The sequence below is a fragment of the Carassius auratus genome, unplaced genomic scaffold, assembly GCF_003368295.1.
Source record: "Carassius auratus strain Wakin unplaced genomic scaffold, ASM336829v1 scaf_tig00217025, whole genome shotgun sequence".
Lineage (NCBI taxonomy): Eukaryota > Metazoa > Chordata > Actinopteri > Cypriniformes > Cyprinidae > Carassius > Carassius auratus.
Window position 1 is genome coordinate 61,363 of NW_020528858.1, and position 20,050 is coordinate 81,412.

The 20,050-nt window shown below is 38.5% G+C and overlaps 1 long non-coding RNA gene across 1 annotated transcript; it reads left to right on the forward strand.

Annotated features, from left to right (window-relative positions):
- Positions 1-3,108: 3,108 nt before the first annotated feature.
- Positions 3,109-5,051, forward strand: LOC113099732 (uncharacterized). The gene is made up of 3 exons (XR_003289515.1): positions 3,109-4,205; positions 4,319-4,368; positions 4,462-5,051. It is a non-coding gene; the product is annotated as an uncharacterized LOC113099732 (long non-coding RNA).
- Positions 5,052-20,050: the final 14,999 nt, after the last annotated feature.

Below are 20,050 nucleotides of genomic sequence, written 5' to 3' on the forward strand. Positions count from 1 at the left end.
TAGTTTGTCTGTGCTTCAGTTCTGTCTGTGGTGTCTGTATTCCAGTTTGTCTGTGCTTCAGTTCTGTCTGTGGTGTCTGTATTCCAGTTTGTCTGTGCTTCAGTTCTGTCTGTGGTGTCTGTATTCTAGTTTGTCTGTGCTTCAGTTCTGTCTGTGGTGTCTGTATTCCAGTTTGTCTGTGCTTCAGTTCTGTCTGTGGGGTCTGTATTCCAGTTTGTCTGTGCTTCTGTTCTGTCTGTGGTGTCTGTATTCTAGTTTGTCTGTGCTTCAGTTCTGTGTGTCATGTTTTTGTAGTTCTCTGTGTCTTGCTGTTTTACATCTCTATAGTGTCTGTGTTTAAATGTTGTCATGTTTCTGTATCAGTTCTCTCTGTTGCGTCTGTATCCTAGCTGTTCACATCTAACCTGTATTATAGTTCTGCCACATCTGTACTGTATTTCTTCAGGTCTCATCCATTTTTTCGTTTTTTGTCACATCAACTGTAACAGAGACACGACACAGACAAAACTGGAACAACATAGAAAATGTCAAAAGGGTGAAACAATGAAATAGACGACACTGCTTTCTGTTATTTGTATTCTAGTTGTTTGTGTTTTGTCTGTGTTTCAGTCCCATCTGTATTCTAGTTGCATGCTATGTCCTTTTCGATTCTTTGCCTTGTCTCTTTTTCTGTTGTTTGTGTCGATATTCCCATTCTCTGTCACATCTATATTGCAGTTCTCCACGTTGTGTCTGTCTTTCGCATGTGGTGGTAAAAAGCTGCAAGCCTGTAAGTGTTCACCTCAACACAGCACATATGGAAACAATGAAGCCAACAGCTGTCACAGGGTGTGTTTGAGCGGCCTGGGAGATGGAAGGGCTTAGGGGATGGGTGTGTGTGTGCACGTTTGCCGCGTGCACAAACAAGTGGCCAAAATCAAACCCCACAATCTGTTGAACATTGACATTGTGTGAATGCATGTGAGTCTTTGGGGAGAGAGCCCCCTGTTTAGTGAGAACAATGAATTGAATCGAAGGATAAGAAAAAAAACGGGGCAGGGGGGCAAAATGTAGGCAATAAATTTCAATTGCGTGCTTTTCTTCCGCTCCGGGCAGTTACACAGATAGAGAGGTAGAGAGACGGATGAGAGAATAGGGAATGCAATCTCTGCCCATCAACCATAAATCACTAACCAAAAAAAAACATGGATATGACAACATTTTTCACTTAGCGCAAAGCAGAGATTAGGAGTGCTAAGTCATGGAAAGAATTACATCTTCAAACCTTTTCCTCCCCAAAACACGACCACACACCTCGCCAAATGTCTTTGTTTAATATTTGTTTTTAAGGACATGCGTCTCATTGACACTTGATGTGCAAAGTATAACCTCTGTCCTAAAGCAATTCGCTAACCATCCCACAAATCTCCGCTCTACTTCAGAGGCACCATACCTCTTTTATAAGAGTTCACGCGCACACACACACACACACACACACACACACACACACACACACATACACACAGAGCCTTCCAGTGCTGATTAGAAAATGCATTATTCATTATAAATCTGCACACGAGTCACATGGACGTGGAAGAATAGAAAGAGATTGAAAGAGAGAGATAGGTAGAGGGTCAATTCAGCATTTCGTCGATGTTTCCCTCTCAAGAGGATGGAAGAAGTGTGTAAATGTGTCAGTGAGCATGTGTGCGTCTGCACATGTGGGCGTGGCTGCCCTTTGGGACGCGTTGACCCTCTAATTGACCCTGTCCTCATAGTCACCGGCCGACACGCACGGATCCAGCGGGGCTAAACGCTCGCAACACTCCTGCCTGCCAGTCAAATCCACGGGGGGGCTGACACTCTCCAGAGCGCACACACACACACACATGCATGTATTAATATTCAGCGTGTGTGTACAGACCCCGTCCCTGGTGGCCGCCTGCTACACCGTTCCACAGTGCAGCGGTCCGTCGAGATTTAGAGACCCGAGACTGCTATTACTCACCAGCTGACAGCACACACACACAAATACACACACACACACAGACGGCAGAGCAGCTTGGAACGCCCTCAACAACCGCGGCATGACACGAATACAGCAGTATGGTGATGCGGTGAATTACCAACTCGGAGAATAACAATTCAAACTCTCATGGAAACCTCGGAGGGTTTGATTTCACCCAACGCCTGAGCGGTTAAACATGTTTGACCTTGTGCAAATAGAGTTTGTTTTGATTTGCAAAGAGGACAAACAACTGCTCCTTATTCATGAAATTCTTGAGTTAACCTAAAAAATTTATGAAAATCACAGTTGTTTCCTAACGAAGAACAGAATTTGAAATTATTACATAAACACAAAAACAGTGGTAACTTGAACGCACCAGCAGGCCGAAAAATAAATGCTGGTGTAGTTTCAAACATAGAAGAAAGAATCATTCAAAATTTGCAAAATAAACTCAATATTGAAGTGCCCGTATTATGCTATTTAAAAGGTTTATAATTTGGTTTTGGGACTTCACAACAACAGGTTTACATACATGCAAGAAGGAAAAAACTTTCCTTTTCTTAAAATATATGCATTTAAATTTACTTTATTTCTTGACTTTTAAATGTTTTATTCAAAGATTAATGTTTCCAAAAACCCCTCCTTTGCTTGAGGCTACTTTGCGCTGATTGGTCTGGTGACTCAGTCTGTTGTGATTGGTCGACTGCATACTGCACACAATGGAAACGGAACATAGTAAGGAGTCGGACCCAAACAATACTGGTTTATACACATTAGCTGAACACAGACACTGAATACTGATAAATCACTACAGTTTGTAAACTAACTTGTTGCTGCATCCTTGATCATGACTAAAGTAATAAGAACGACAGACATTAATCGACAAATTTCTAGATAATAGCGGGCCTACAGTTGATTAGCAGAACTAAGATATAAAGCTGCACTGAGTGCATACACAACACACAAAACTACATATTTTGCACACTCTACAGAACATTAAAGAAATGGGTTTTGATTTGGAGGAGCGAGCTGGTCGAAACAAATTGGGCAGTGACCCATCTTTCAAGAACAACCGTTTAATGAATTCCTTTTTGATCTCGCGGAGATTGGGGAAGCATTGTTGTCAGTGAAATGATGAGAACACAGCAAAAGTTTGCATTATACTGCTGTGGTATCGAAATAAAGGTGATTTTTTTAAAGACTTTTCACTTTTATTTGATAGGACAGTATTTAGACAGGAAGCAAAGTGGGAGAGAGAGGGGGGATGGGACTCAAACACGGGATGCCCAAAACAAAACAACGCTACATGTTGACGCACTTACATCAACCCAATGTAAAGATTAAATTTAACCACTGATTCTTCACAGCCTCATCCTTTGGAAGTGAAAATAAACCAAATTTACTTCCACAACATCTTCTTGACATTGTTATCCACATGAATTAGCTTCAACATTTGGTGGGAGTTCAAGTTTCCGTGGGATGCAGAACGTATCGGAATAATGCAAATGTGGTAACTTGTGGTCAGTCACTAAAAAAAATCTTAAATTCACAAGAACCTCAATGTTACAGTTTTAAAAAAAAATAATACACAGTACTAAAAACAGTAGTATGTTAAGGAGATAAATAAATACTTGATATTAAAAACTTACAGGAACTGTTTATTTTTTTTGCAAATTACAAAAAGACATGCAGAAACATTTTAAGAACATTGAATACTTGAATACGGCAGTGTGGTGAGACAATGAATATTGGGCTCCATCCAGTAGAATACATTTATTCATACAAGAATCACTGTTTGTTTGGCCACAAACAACAGAATAAGAAAACCAGACATTTTTTTGTCGATTATACACACATGCACACGCGTCGTCGAGACCGTGGTAAGCTCAGATGTTCCGTGAAAGCCCCCAGACAGAATTTTCCGATAAACAGCCACACGCTCGCAAGCATACGGCCACGCTATGGGGGAAATAATGACATCATGGTCACGGCAGGTCTGCTGGCAGAGCGTAGGCGACTGTGGGCCGGGGAGAGGAAACGCCACTATGTGTGTGTGTTTGTGTGTGTGTGTGTGCTTCCTGAAAAGGCTGGGAAACACTAGCGTCGGCTGGGGGAAAAACCTTTGAGGTTGTTCATCAAGCTGTTCATGGAATCCACGTGTTTCACCAGCGGAGAGAAAGAAAAGGAAGGATTGATGAGGTCCAAAAGACGATAGTAGGTGAGAGGAATGAAATAAATGACAAAACAGGTTTAAATTGCAAAGGGGGGAAAAAAATCAACAAATGTGAGAAAAGTGTGACTTTTCCAGATGACTTTTCCATATGCTTTCAGTGGGATTTAAGGAATATTTGAGCTATGAATGTGTCCTGGTGTCCTGTGGTGTGAGTAAAGACTGTGATCATCTGTTTTACATGTCTTAGAGGAGTTGAGAAACACAACGCGACACATGTGACCTTGACTTTCGTCTCTTTCAGGTGCCTCTGAACTAGCATAAAGACATGCTAGTGCTAGCGCTTGCAACAGCGTGGTGGTGAAATGTGAACCTCTTTCAGAACCAAACTACATTTCCACTAACTTGAAAGCCGAACAATGATGTAACAGACTGTAACCTGCACTCCAATGTTAAGTTTTGAGTGGTTGTTGAAAATGACTTTGTCTTGCAGTTTCTCCCTGCAGTCCCCCCCTTTTACCATAAAGATGTAAAAAGCTTTCCATTGTCTATTTTCCCAGAATCCACCTGAAGGCAGATGGCACTCAATTCATTCTGTACCAAAAGACATCTGCTTACAGGCCAACTTTAGCTAGACAGAAATCAAGGATGAGATGTTACCGTTTGAGTCATCTTTGCCCGGCAGACATTGACATTTTAAGACAATCGATTAATACAGCTAGACTTCAAGGAGTGTTTGGTCAGGTCTTACAACTCTCTGAACCAGAAATGACTTTCCGGTTCCCTCATGGACAAATAAAAAGCCCCGTCCTGCTGAGATCGAACTTGGAGTCTATATTTATGTAACAGATAGATACAGCCTTAAAATTTGATTTGATTAGGCTTGTATGAGAATTCATGTAAATACTGAAACTTTTTATTATTATTTATTGATAACATTAATAATGTTTTTATTATTATTTTAAAATAATTAAAAAAGTATATATATATTTTTTTAAATAATAAATTGATGCTGCTAATTTCTATTATTTATATATCATTATAAATAATAATACACTTACAGCTGAGAATGTGTTTAGTATTAACCTTAAACCAAAATCACTCAAGAGGCTTATTTAATAGGAAAAACATTTACTTTATACACAAAAGGAAACTTTTTGATCTTTGTAGCTGAAGCAAACACATGGTTTCAACTCTTTAAGATATCAAGGTACACACACAAGGTTTTCTTTCCGGGTACAGCAGGTCTGGGCTTTCACTCTTTGGTTTTCCCAAAACGATTCCAAAGTTTGACAGAGGAACTGTCAAAACAAAGTATGTTGTCTGTTGAAGCCCATTTAGCTAAAGCATAGCATAAAGACTCGCCCGAGACCATTTCAAATAAATGTGTGTTTCAGCTTATGCAGAGCGGCCGAGACTTCAAAATTTGTTTGCTCAAGTACCTTTGTTTACTCCAGATTTTCTCTGGCAGAACATGCATGCAGCAGCACAAGAACGTGTTTATGTCTGTGTGTTTTCCTACTTGCGTTTACCAGCCAGACCAAAACTACCTCATAAAACCACACATTCCCATCAGACTTACGCAGGAATATTCCAAGTTATTTTCTATGGACCATGTCTGTGGCGTGTTGCTGATTACCACACACAATATTGTATTTACTCTAAAATAAAGTTATTATAACCTTTTATTCCAACTACAAATGGAATTGCTAAAATGATGATCGTTTCCAAACAGATTTACCACAAGAAACCATTTTAATTTATCTTATTTTTAGCTATATTATATTAGAATATATTAACAGATAAAGATAAATAGATAGATAAACAAATGAACAGAGGGAGTAAGACTTTGTTTGTTTTGCGTTGAAATTATTGTAATATTCAAGGTATGTAATGTTCAAAAGGAATTATAATCTTTGAAAGAAATTAAAAACAATTATTATTTTCAAATGTATGTTACTGTATTAGTTATTTATTAGATATATGATATCAGAATATTATTATAATATAACATATGACAAAGATAAAGCAATAGACATATAGATACAGTAAAAAGACAGATTAATAGACAGACAAACAAACACACACGCACAAACACACACACACAGAAAGACAGGCAGATTGATTTTGATAAGCTTATTTATTCTAAACCAGTCAAAATGAATGTAATCTTCAAGGTTTCCGCAAAGTTTGCCGCAAAACCCCTAGTGGCAACAAATGGAATTGCTCAAATAATGATTGTTTCCAAACAAGTTTACCATAAGAAAGCATTTTAATTTATAATAATAAATAATTTATTTAACTTACATTACACACACACACACACACACTTTATACTGTGTATATTAATTAAATATAGTTATGAAAATGAAATTATATATATTAATTAAAATTATATTATTATTTGAAAATATATATCTTCAGTTGTTTTTTTACACCCGAGACAGACGTTACGAACGTACAGTGTGTGTTTTGTAAAAAGCACTTCTTGTAATGCAAATACTAAGAGTTGTATGTATATAACAGTGCGTATATATGTGTGTGCCCCTGTCTGTAGGGGAAGCGCGAGCGTTGATCAGCTGGGAACAAGCATTTGTATGTGTATTTGCGTGTCGGGCTCCCCGTGGCGCTGCCTGCCAGTCGCTGTCACCAGCCTGTGATTGACAGCTCTGATAAGCGAGGAGGCAGGCTGCAAATTCTGCCAGCGCACGTCACGCTCAACATGCGCGTGTGTGTGTGTGAGGCAGCCTGCGAACACTGCCAATGTACGTCACACTTACCCTGTCGGCCTCGTATCAGTCTGAGAGGGAGAGAGAGAGAGAGGCAGTTAGCGGAATGAAAGACTGCCGCAAGCCGGAGAGGGAAGTAGAGCGAGGAAGAAGGGAGAGAGGGAGGGAGACAGACTGTCAGTCGAGAGCAAAGTCACTGGGCAACATCAGCCCGCTTAGTGTGTGTGTGTCTGTTTTAACAGCACAAATACACAAAAATGGACATTCTCAGGTCAGACTATTTCAGATTGTTTTTCGTTAATTTCAGGTAAAAACACACAAGGCTCGTTCCCAAGAACGAAAAGTATATTAGCGTCTACAGCAGTGCATGTTCTATTTTGGGTGGGAAGCGTGCAAGCTTCAATTGTGTGCAGTCGCTAATGCTCACGAAAGAGTGCAATTGCTATTTCCCCACTTTAAAGGTACAGGTTGTGGGACCTGCCACTAGAGGGCTCACTACCTAAACAATAACAATCGCGTGGTTTCATAACGCTAAGAAGGAGCGTGGAATGATGGGATTTGTTGTCTTCTACCCAAGACCATTAATCAGACGGAAAGATAAATCATGGATTTAACGCAAATTCAACAATTAGCGCGAGTAGATTACATACAAAGTCAATGCAAAGACGCGATCAGATTATGGATCAGGCGCGTCCTCGCGTGGGTCTAGAGACGCGATGCCCTGCGTTTGGCGTATATGCCCCATAATACTAATCTTGTTGATCGTTATAATAGCATATGTTTTCTGTAAAGATACGAATCAAAACAACTCACCTGTCGAGTAAAACACAAGCGAGATCGGCATCTCTTTCTAGTTGAAGTTTGTCGCGAAGCTACTTTCGCATTTGTCCACACACTGTTGTCATGTGGTTTCTACGTCAGTAAAAGGCGGTAACGAAGGGTAACTAACATCATTGACAGGCGACTGCACTGCCCCGTGCCACTGTTTAGAATGGGAATTTTCTCATGATTTACAAGTAGTTGAAAACATTTGAGATATTGTTAGTAATCAGCTGGACAAAATATATAACACTAGTCTAGTGGTTTTTGGATATTTTACTGCAAATATCTTAGAAATTGTACCTTTAACGTTGCACCCGTTTATTTTTCTGCTTTCGCAGGAAGAGGAGGGGAAGGGGGCCAAAGTAATTTGTTTTAGGAGACAAGGCCCATGAATGCCCCCCATAGTTACTGTCCTTGGTGTGATCGGGACCTATACCATAATACACTTACAATATAAAGTTGGATAGTCACACATTTAATACAACCATAAGTTGATAACATAAGTTGAGAACCTGTAAAGAAAACTGTTACTGGTTTCTGACATTTTCTTACATGACCTTAAATTACAACACATTGTTGAGTTGTGCAAGATTATAAATGCATGTAAATATGCTGCTTACACATTCTTGACAAAACAAAACCTTGTCAAAGCTTAGTGTGCAAAATGTGACCATGTCATCTTGTGATACCATTCTTAATGACATCAGTGCATTTGCAGCATCCTCTGACACAGTGTAAAAAAATATGCAAGTTATACCATGTATACAAAGATTTATGGAATTTTGTGCTTTTTTAGTTTTCCAAAATGTTAAAGGGGTCATCAGATGCCCATTTTCCACACGCTGATATGATTCTTTAGGGTCTTAATGAAAAGTACTTATATAAGAAACATAGAAACATGCTTTGGTTAAAATTTCTCAACGTTACTGCAAAAAACACCCTTTATACCTTGTCAAAATCAGCTCTACAGAAATCAACCCATTTTTTTTAAATGTTGCTTTAAATGCTAATGAGCTCTGCTGATCCCGCCCCTTTTTCTTCTGTGGGATGATGAACCTACTCTGAGAGACTGTTTACTTTAGACACAATAACTGCTAATAAGCATGTTATTACAGATAGCGATTGCAAAGATTCATAAAAACCCCTTATACTCACTTCTGCTCTAAATGAAGATGGGTCACAAATGATTTGCACAAATAAACACATGTAGGTAGATCAGGGGCACATTCCCTTCAAAAACAATAATCTACAGTGTTTTCAGCAGCTTAGATGTCAGGAGTAAATGATGACTGCCAAAATACCTCAGCTGCTTTGGAGCCAGTGTTGCCAGATTGGAAATGTCCAAGTATTGTACCAGATGTTCAAAAATATCGTATTTGGAAGAAAATTATCATACACGATTCAAACATTCAGAATACAGCTATTTATCTAGATGTTACAGCTATTTATCCTTTTCAGCAATCATGTTCTATACTTTATTGCTAAATTATCGACCTCATCTTTGAAATAACTGATCTAAGTGCGGCGGGAACATTAACTTGTGCTCGTGTGAGATAGTCATTCTCCATGAGATGAGACTGAAGACATGCGTAACACGTTCAAGTCTAGGATCCACACAGCTAGATCAATAGAAGCCCTATGATTGCAATGACTATCATTTGGTGTCACAAAATTCTGAAATTATCATACATTATGGTATTATTGATCGTACATCGTACAGACATCAAAATTATGGTACAAATACGATAATTATTGTACCACAATTACTAACACATACTAACACATTTATGTTCAAACAACAAAAAGTTAATTTAGCATGCGATGCCCCGATAAAAAATAAAAAAGAAAAAAAAGAAGGTTTTGGGTTATTTTATAAAACCCTGCAGTGGTTTTATGTTTCTTGATGTTTTGTGTTGTAGAAAACCATTAACATGTTTCTGAAAAGATCATAATGGATGATACAAATTTTAAGCGGGAAAAAACGTAGGCTATTCTAGAGTTCACCTCAGAGCAGTTAAGTGCAGATGTTAAATTCAGATTTTACCACAGTTTACCTCAGAGTACGCACAAGTGTTTACCTTAGTATTTAACTTCAGAATTTACCACAGAATTAAGGAGTTTACCTAATGAGTTTACTTCGTTTACCACACAGTTTGCCTTATATTTTACTTCAGATTTTACCACAGAGTTTCACTACATTTACAAGAGTTCTCCTCAACTTTTACTTCAGATTTTACCCAAGAGTTTACCTCAGAGAAGTTTAGTGCAGTTTACTTCATATTTTAACTGATAGTTTACCTCAGGTTACATCATATTTTACTTCTGATTGTACCACATTAAGAGTCTACCTCAGTTTACCACAGACTTTACATCAGATTTTACCCTAGTGTTTACACTCTTAAAAATAATGGTGCTTCACGATGCAATAGATTAACCTTTTTTGTCTAAATGGTTCCATAAAGAACCTTTAATATCTGAAGATCCTTTCCATTTCACAAAATGTTCCTTGTGGCGAAAGAAGGTTCTTCAGATTATAGAAAGGTAAGACAAAGATGTTTTTTTAAAGAACCTTTAAGCACCAGATGTTTCCCAGATATAGTCTACTTCAGAAATACTTCATACATTGCTAATTTTACCTCAAATTTTACCTCAGTGTTTACACATGACCTCAGATTTTACACCATAGAAATCTGGTAAATTTCTAATTTCTAAAAAATCTATCAAAATAGTACTCTGTTGATAAAAGTGTGCACTAAATGATTAATTATATATGAAAGTTACATGTACTATCATCCTACAGACTGTCTAGGATTGGTCTGTGCCATAAGCTTGTCCAATGATAGGATCTAGCAGCTATCAGTTTCAATTCTGCCTTGGCAGTGTCATTCTGTTCTAGACACCAGAGAATGTGCTGCCATTAACTCAACTCTTGAAACCATCAAGATCTTGCTTAATATTGACAAGAAAGACAGAAAGTCGACCTCCAAGGAACTCAGTGTGGTCATTCACTGCATGGATTCGGCCACAGTCCCAAGTAATGACAGCATCTTGCTGGACCTGATTAAACGCTGTCAAAGTTTGTAATTTTACCTTCTACATGAGGTCATCACTCCGTGCCGCTTGTCGGAAAGCTTTAACTCATGCACTTCATGCATGAGGAAGGATGAGTAATGTCTCCTGATCTCAATCATCTTGGGATCATCATCTCAATTCCTTGAGTCTGAGGGGTAAAATGTGGAGGAGTTTGAAGGATGTGTGCTGGTTTTCATTTTGATGGCATCTCAGTGGCTGGTATGTAGATGTTTTTGTTTTTTTATGTCATGCACTTTCCATGGTAAATCTAAAGATTTTCTATCAGTGTGTGTAGAACTTCAGTTGAGTAATTATTGTGGATAATATGCTAGTGGTAGTGATTTCATAGGTTACCTATACCACAAAAAGGGTAAAAATCCCTTCAGATTAAAATGACTGTACAAGTTTCATTTAAAATCAGAGTAGCAACTTCATATTCATAACGAGTGTCCAGGATTCTCTGTTAAGTTTGCTGGGGGCATTACTAACAGTTTGAAATACTTCATGGAAGAAGTGTAGAAGACCTGGTAACTGAATCTCAATAATTAAGATTTACTGGTGGAAATGTGGCCTCTCTGTAGATAAAAAAGTGTGAGTTATGTACAACTCCGCTGAACCACCTGTGTGTTCATACATACACACACATAGTATAGAAAGATTAAAAACTGCATCTTTGTTTAACTGTATAATTTCCTACCCACGTATTACTAGGCCTACTGCTGTGTGATGTTTTACATGAATCCACAATTAAATACTTTAAACGTTTTAAATTGCATTTTATTGTAAATAAAAAAACAGTGGTGCATTCATAAATCCTGATCATTGAAAAAAATGTGAAGCAAAAAAGAAAAAGATGGTATATATTTTTTAGTAGGCCTATTACTCCAAACCATTGTAGGTTGATTCCCTGAAAAGTGGCTCTGTGGGCCTATTAAAACTTTTAATGTATCCCGAACAGCAAATGCTATCAGGTTTTTTGACTAATGACAGCGAATTGGATTTCCAAAAGCACAACTGTATCTACCTGTTTGAAATTCTCACACAGCAAAAAGTTCAACTTTCTTGGCGTTAGGCCCCATTATAGAGTCATTTTCGCAAACCTTGCCTTTTCCCATTATGTTCTTAAATCACACCATTTTATATTTCTTAATGTTTTGGCTAACATCCATGTCACTTCTACTGTCATTTCTACCTGTTGCAATAAAAAGTGTACTATAAAACATGCTATTTCTACTTGATTTGTCTCTTAAAACTACTTTCATTGGTGTAAATAAGTGATCAAGTTGTTTCAATCATTAAATAATACTTTTAACTTTTACGGTGTAATCAATTATTAGCCATTACTTGGGGGGGGGGGGGGGGGGGGGGTTATACAGAGTAATTCTAAGGACCCCATAAAGATAAAAGGCCTATATTCCTTGTTATTTTATGGTTTCCCATGTAAACTTTTCTAAGAGTAATATTACCTCATATTTGATTTCTTGGGAGCATGATTACACATACAACTCTGCATGCAATGCAATTATCATGGAATAATGTCAAACATTACAATTCACCACTGCGCAGTTGACAAAGATAGTCTTTATGAAGTGAAGATTAGAATTATTTTAAGTTCAGGTTGCGTCACAATGCTCTCTCTATGCGTCCTCTGCTGTCTGTACTCGTACGCCAACTAACGACCCGACAACCGCGAAAACAAACAGCAGTAAGATGGCCGACTCCCGCGCGCGGCAGGAATATCTGACATTCGTTTGTTCCGTCGCCGTCGCTCCGAGCAACAGAGGCCAATTACTGCAGCAGCCGCGTGACCTTTAGCATGCAGATGAGCCGCGCAGCGCACGTGCTATGTGTGTGCGTGTGTGTGGCCGGTAAATATTAACGGGAACGGAAGAGCGCAGCCATAATGACGCGCGGATCGTTAGAGGCTCGTTAGGGAGCACGAGACGGAAGATATTAAAGAGCAGTTAAGAGCAAAACGCAGACACGCACATGCACCTTTCTACAGGACTCTTTCTCTCACTCACAAACACACTTCACCTGTCTAACGCACATGTATAATCTGAGTAATATGCTAAAATAGACACAATCGATCAAACCAACAGACACACATTTCTAACTTACAAAAACATACTTATTTCATGTATCGAACACACACACACACACACACACACACATTTATTCAGCCATGGATTATACCAGTATGGATCCCTAAAATGGTCTTACACACGTACACATTCATCCTACTACCACATATAGACACTTTACCTGTCAAACACGCACCCCATAACTCACCTAACCAACATAAACAAACTTTTACGTCTTTCACACATGCTTTACCTGTCTAACAAGCACATATACCCACAATTCACCTGTCCAACATGCGCGCACACACACTTATAGAGCGTCGCAAGTTCTATGTGTGTGTGAGCGCGCGCTGCCGGGGTCTTTCAGCACGCTGGCATTAGTATTCACAGACAGCGCTTCCCTTCAGTTCCTGAATTAATTTTCCACGGTGCGTGCGTGTGTGTGTGTGTGTGTGTGTGTGTGTATCGCATCACAGAGAGCGCGAGACCGCGGCAGAGCGAGCGAGAGACAAGACAGTGTGTGGTGATCTCCCTGAGTCTCAAGCCTCTTTTCCTGTTATTTTATTGCGATTTAAATACTTCACTTGTCTAATGCATGTAATCTGACTAATCAGTGCAGGAAATTGCTCACAGTCTGTTTCTAAAGTGGAAAGCGTTCCGTGCTGAACCCACCACAGAGAGAGAGAGACAGGCTTCCGACGGAAAGCAGCATGCGCGAAGAACGAAGATTGAGCGTGTGCGTGCGTGCGTGCGTGTGATATTTGTATTCCCTCCACGTTCTCCGCAGCACACCGGATAATTCCGCTTTTTCCTCTTATTTTGATATATGCAGCTCCTGAGTCAGCGTGCGCCTGCAAGGACGTGCTTTTATTGCGCGCTTGCTCGCTCTAGCTTGTCTGTCGGATGAATAATATGCCGTCCAGGGGCCCTTGTGCCGTATGGACGGGAGCGAGTGAGATAGAGATTGTCGGGTCGTTGGTTTCCCGCCGCGCTTTTATTTATTTATTTATTTATTTGTATTTTTATGTGCATGTGAGCCTGCATTTGATTGAAGACCTCCGGCTCATCCGCGCACAGCCGGCTAATTAATTGATCGATTCGGCACGTGCAGAGGGCCTAGCGTCTTGTTCGACGTACCAAACGCTCTTGCTAATTGAGATTCCGTATTCGTGCGCGCTAAACATTTGGAAAGGTCTCTCTCTCTTGTTTATCCCGTAAACAAATGCAAAACGTTCCTCCTTGTTGCACTACAAACTAATGAAGTCAGTAAATGCTCTTTTAAAAATGTTCTTTCGGGGAAAGGAAGTGCTTTTTTCTTCTACTTCCCTGTGTATTTCTCTCTCTTCTAGGCGGTTTCCCGCTGGGATGTTTTTGAGAGAGGCAGAGCCAGTAATATCAGCACGGCAGACAATGCGATCCGCAGGCGTTTGTTCCCCCCGACACACGGATCCTGCTCTGTCTTCCTCTTTTTTTTTTTTTCTCCCTGCCGTTCCTGTCCATCCTCCTTTTTGCGTATCCCCCCCGCTGTCTCTCTTCTCTCTCCGTCTAGGATGAAAGCTCGGAATCTCAAAAGTGTTTATGCCGCGCATGGAACACCTGGGCTCAGATCTGCGTTTAAAGTCACAAAGTGTCGTTCCCACATCACACAGCTGATATTATCTGTCAGCATGCGTGTGCATTTGGCATGCGTGATTGAGCGGCCTGTCTAAGACAAGCCCCACATCCAAGAAACACAAACCGTTTGTATGACCCCTTCACCTCTGAGAACCACACATATGCGCACATGCCCCTGGGGAGAAGGTGCGTTCATTAAACAGTCTGGTTACGCCAACGGTAATGGAGGGAAGGGAGGGGGTTGGGGTGGTAGATGGGGCAATTAGAAGGAAAATTGAATATGAGTCACCGCACTGGCACACAGGGGCTTAAACACTTCAACCGTCGAATAGGAAATTACCTGGCTGAGAGGGCGTGACTGTTGTGTTCATTTATGAACCACAAACATAAAAGCCAGTGTGTAGATTGTTTCTTGTATTCTTAGATTTTGACATTTTATATTTCCATGTAATTATTATTTTATCTTTATATTCATTTGACGATTGCATCCAACACAACTTTGTAAATTGTAAAAGTTCACACATTTTTACGTCTTTTGTACGTTTTATTGCTTGTCTACAGCGATGTACAATTCATACACAATTTGAAACTTTTTTTTTCCTAACACAACATATTTTTTCTTATGTCGAGAGTACTATGATCGACTATAGCCTATATATTTATATATTAGATATATTTTTGTACATTAAATAATAAATAAGTGATTGCATGTATACGTGGTAGGTCTGTTTACAGAAAGCTAGCAGTTATAGGTATATTACTGAAAGTTTATTTTGTAGTTACCGCAACCTGTGTGTAAAAATTTATGTCGGTAAGATCGGTAAGCCAACCAAGCCCCCCGCCCCCAACCACACACCCAGTTACTGTTGCTCACTCAGACAAACAAACTGAGTTTCTCACAGTCTTACAGAAACAGCTGTTGATGAAAACCTCCTTCTGTGGCGTTTCTGATAATTTGGGACACAGACAGACCTTCAAGTGGGACTTAATTAGGTTTTAGGTTTGTACGTTAGCATGGACGCACCTTTAACGTTAACATTAGCTAATTTTAGCAAGTGATACATTGCTGAAGCAAAATATGACATTAACGTTCTGCTTGAGCAGAGGAAAAGTTTAACTTAATGAGAGTATGACAACCAGAAAATGAACGTTTTCGTCTTCATTTTGATTCGGGTTGAATGCTTAGGGACATTTTGCTCTGTTTTGGTTGTATTTAGGAAATGGTATAAAATAATTTACATTGCCTATCCTCTCAGGATAAATGGAATTAGTGTTACAAGTACCCTAGGCACATAATTTTTCCTTTTTTGAAGCATAAACATCATTAAACTGATGCGAGCTTCGGATCTTCCAGTGTTTCTCTATGGCGCTGAAACCTAAAGATGTCTGAATTCCGCTCCCTGTGCAACTGATACTCAACTGCCATTGGCTCATCTGCGTTCGAGGGGAGGGGCCAACCAGTAGGTCAATTATACTTGAGTGATTGTGTGCAGCCTTGTTTGAATGGCTTCTGTACCACAAACTTAAAAATCAATGAATATTAAAATGTACACTTATACACAAATTTTTACAATTTACGAAAACGTATATTCCGTTGCGCATTTAATAATGCTAACAATTGTATGTGTATTTCTACGCTAATACATATGGTATATGAAAATATACGCATAACTTATTTTATTATTATTATTTTTTTATCTTTAAGCAAATTATAATATATTCGTTGATATTCAGCAAAGCCACTATTGTTCATATATTGTTATTGTAAATTTACTTGTAGCTTGTAATTGTTTTTTATGCAGTGCATGCAACATTTGAAAATTAACAAACTTATTTTTCAGGGGTTTGTTTTGTCTGTTTAGTCTTTCACCAAATTATACTATAATCAACTATATTCAACAAAGCTAGCTTTGTACATATATTGTTACTTAAGTTAATTTAAGTACATATGCTTATTTCTAGCTACCGCAACCTGTGTATGAAAAGGTACCTGAATGGTATTTTTACAGTTCCTTTTGAACTGTTTATACATGATAAACAAAAAGTGACGTACATTATGTTTCCATTTACATATATTGCTATTTATTCATTTGTAGCGTTTATTTAATAGCCTACTTTTAGTTTTTGTCCAACACTTTTAGCTTTGATCCAATCCAATAATTTTACTGTTTTTTTTTTTTATGCGTTAAGTGCTACAAACAGCTACATTCGTCAAAGCTGTTGGCTGTACGTATTGTCCAAATGCACGTTTATTTGTATCTAGTCAATCCAGTGTAGGAGAATGCATGTGAGAGATCATTTATGTGTGTGTGCTAGTTCTGTCTGCTCTTGCCCGGCGAGTTCATGATGCGTAACACACCCCGGCAACCTCTGCAGCGGCCGCCGCACCTCTTTCATCTCCCATAATGCCCCTCTCTGATCCTCTGCCCGCTAGCGCTCACGGGGAGGGGCTGTCAGCCACGGCTGATTAGAGTGTGTATGTGTGTGTGTGCGTGTCGGGGAGGGAGGGACTCTATTTTAGACTCCAGAGATCGGCCAATTAATTTCTTCATTCATGTCTGATTGCTTTGCTCCGGTGTAACGTACAATTATTGTATTTGCCACTCAGGAGTAGCACTCCACGGCCTGGACACACACACACATCTCCATTCAAAGGGGTGCATACGTCCACACACACACATATTAAGTCATTTGAGCGCACGGTTTGTCTTTTGACCTTTGACTCGCAGCAAAGCAGAGGTGAATACAAACATTACTTGTCTCTATCATTGAACGGCATTCATGAACATATTTAACTTTCCAAGTGCAATGTGTACATTGAGAAATACCATTATGACTGTACTGTTTCCAGAAACAACTCCTTTTAACTTTCCTTGAATTTGCTTCACACCTTCATAAAAGCATATGTACATTTGTTTGCCATTACTGTTGTTTTCAATGTCACATGATCCTTCAGAAATCATTCTATATTATTATCAGTTATCATTGGTGTTTTTGGTTACAGTAGATTAACTTTTTTTCTAGTAATTGATAATTGTATTCTGTATACTTTTATGCAGACCTCAGGAAGAACGTAGAAGCTAATGGAGATCCAAAGAAGAAACTAAATATTAAAATTATTAGGTGAGTTTTAGTGGAATTTGACGGTAAATAATTATGCTTTAATATGTGAAGTTAAATTATAGTTATGCTTGCCATATAAAGTAAATTTATTGACTTAAACACAAGTAAAATTACATTAAGCTTAAAAATTATAGTGACACTAGTACTGTGTGACATTGTTGGGAGTTTAAATCTCACAGAAATGTGTGAATTATTTTATGTTAAATACCAAACAATTCTATGGTTCACTCGAGTCCCCCAAGGTAGTGTCTTCAGTTTTGAAGTTTATTGTAGTGAAAAGTGTTTTTCTGGTTTTGTTAGACACATTTAGTAAAAACTTTTTCAAGTTTTCATCAGCCTAATATAAATTTTCCTTGTTGTGTGCCATACGGTGTCTTGTTTTTAAAAGTAAAGCTTACTGTAGCAAAATGATGAATTTCATCTGTCTTCTATAGACTTTCATTGTTTTCCTTTTTGAGGTTTGTTGTCTTTCTTTTTAAAGTGAATTTTATTGTAGCAAAATGGTGTTTTTTGGTTTTATTAGTTATATTTAGCATTTAGTTTTCATCAGGCTTATAAAGCTTTTGATTGTTTTTGTGCCAGATTAATTAAGATCTGATTCATCCACAGAATTCAATTACATAATCAGATAACTGGTTTTAGCTACTTTTTTTGTTAGTTCTTGTAGTGTCGCCAGGTGCTTTTTCAAATCTTGACTGAAAATGATAAGTAGTTTCGGAAGCGGGTTTGAAAGTAGCTTCGCCAACACTGGTACACACACATTACGTCATAAATGAGGAAAAGACCAAGACAGAAACATCAAGAGAGACAGGGAAGTCTGAAATGGGCCACATGGCTTTGAAATTTGTGGGGCGAGATAGAATATGTCAGGAAAGAAAAGAGACAGAGACCACGAGTGAGAGAAAAAGATATAAAGAAGCGGGTAGAAAAAACGCGACAGGGGAAAAACGTGTGCGATTATGTGAGAACAGGAGAACCAGATCACAGACTACGAGCCCACTCTACATTCAGCCCGAGCAATTAGAGGCCCACGACCACAGACGAGAAAGAGAGAAAATTACACTTCCTCATTATTCAAATCACTTCTTAGAAAATGAGGCACGTCTCTCTGCATCTCTCTCTCTCTCTCCTTATCTATTTTCTTCCCTCTGTTCTGTGTGCTGCAGCGACGGTGGTGTTTGCGTTCCCTCTCTCTTTCTATCTGCGAAGATAAGCCTCTGGAAAACGCTGTCATTACTGTCCCTCCTTCGCTCCCCCCTTGGGGTTAAATGATTCTCCTCGCTCTGTCACTCCACTCGTTTCTTTATCTATCACTTTACCATACTCAAGTGGGATCGATACCCCTATCGACTGCAGGATGCTCTCTACACACCCGACTTCCTGCGACAGGGAGGAGGAGAAAGAGAGAGGGGGAGCGAGGAGGTGAAGGGCCTTTCGGTTTGCGTCACTCAATCGCTCCGTTCTTAGAAATTGGACTTGGAAATGAGGCAGCCAGGAAAAATAGCTCTCTCTCTCCCTGTGCAGCGCCGTATTAGCCGGGTTAGGCACCGACAGACTCTGACAGACGGATGAGATGCGTTTTGAGACCCGGGTCAGGTTGAAATCAAGTGGGAATCCGGCAGATTAGATTGAACAGCACATTTTTGCAATTCCCGTTGGTGTGTTTTTATTCGAAATTCGCAATTTTCACAATTGCGAGATTTTGTGATGTTGGCAAACGCATTTTTTTTCTTTTACATTTGTGCAGTGGACCATCCATCCCTTTTGAAATCAAAGGTTTGCTGGATTCCCTCACAGAGTAAACTATTGTTTAAGCAACCTAGATTTTCATCTGCCAACATAACATCTGATCCATATTTCAGCTCATTCTGTCCAATAAACAATGTGTTGTTATTGTTTACTAAAATTAAAACTATTGAAAATGGGTTTTGGCAGTTGAAGTAATGCTGTGAAATAAATATTTAATGGAAAACATAAAAACCTGAAAATGGGAAATCTTGCCTTGGCAAGTAACTCAAATAAATTTAAATTCTAAATAATAAATACTAAAACTAAAAAATATTTGGAAATAAAAATGAAGCTAAAATTATTTATTTTTTATATTTTAAATGACAAAACAACAAAGTGGCTACAATTTTACTTAAAGTAAAAAACTGACAATATTAAAATTAAAGCTAATTTTAAATATTAATAAATACTGAAATAGTCAGTTATTTTACTATCATTGAGCCACAATTATAGTTTTTTATTATTTATTATTTTAAATTACTTGTTATTTTAATATTGACTTAATTAAATACTATAACTGTTAGTGTTATTTTTGAGATACTATTATAGTTTATATATATGAAAACATAAAATACAAAATAAGAGCTAATTCAAAAGATTAATACATTTAATAATAGTCAATATTATTTTAGTTTATTAATAATAACTATAAGAGTATCTT